Source organism: Penaeus monodon, chromosome 21 (genome assembly GCF_015228065.2).
Source record: "Penaeus monodon isolate SGIC_2016 chromosome 21, NSTDA_Pmon_1, whole genome shotgun sequence".
In the NCBI taxonomy this organism is placed as follows: Eukaryota; Metazoa; Arthropoda; class Malacostraca; order Decapoda; family Penaeidae; genus Penaeus; species Penaeus monodon.
This window is the reverse complement of record NC_051406.1, coordinates 4,025,819-4,026,247: the sequence shown is the minus strand read 5'-3', so window position 1 is coordinate 4,026,247 and position 429 is coordinate 4,025,819. Positions and strand designations below refer to the sequence as shown.

The 429-nt window shown below is 28.9% G+C and overlaps 1 protein-coding gene across 1 annotated transcript in view; it reads right to left on the bottom strand.

Moving 5' to 3' along the window:
• Positions 1–57: 57 nt before the first annotated feature.
• Positions 58–429, bottom strand: part of LOC119586124 (longitudinals lacking protein, isoforms H/M/V-like) — a gene marked incomplete in the record, with an annotated part of 9,847 nt that continues 9,475 nt past the window's right edge. The window contains 1 exon segment of the mRNA XM_037934815.1: positions 58–429.

Genomic DNA, 429 nt, shown 5'->3' with positions numbered 1-429 from the left:
GCATGAAGAGGTAATACATATTCAGAATGTATATGATACATCAAATAAAAAACAGGAAAACATATAGGCCTTTATTTTTAAAATGTATAAACATCTGCATAAATTTTTTTCAAAATACGTATACAAATACTATGTTCAAAATGTTCACAAGAATAAGCAAATTCTTAGTCTGGCCAACAAGGCATAAATCCCTGTTTTGACTTCTTGAGAAGAAAAAAAAGAGGAAAAAGTAATAATCAGATAACTCACAAAATAAAAGGAATGTTAACAAATAATTCTATTTTCATGAAAATTCCTCAGCATTCCATTTTTTAGCATTGTAATCAAAGCTGCTCATTAATCACACCTATCCAGTGAGAAAACTAAATTAAAGAAAAACTCAAGATGTCAGGGAAATGTTCACCATAAAAGTAGCGATTTGGTAACTGG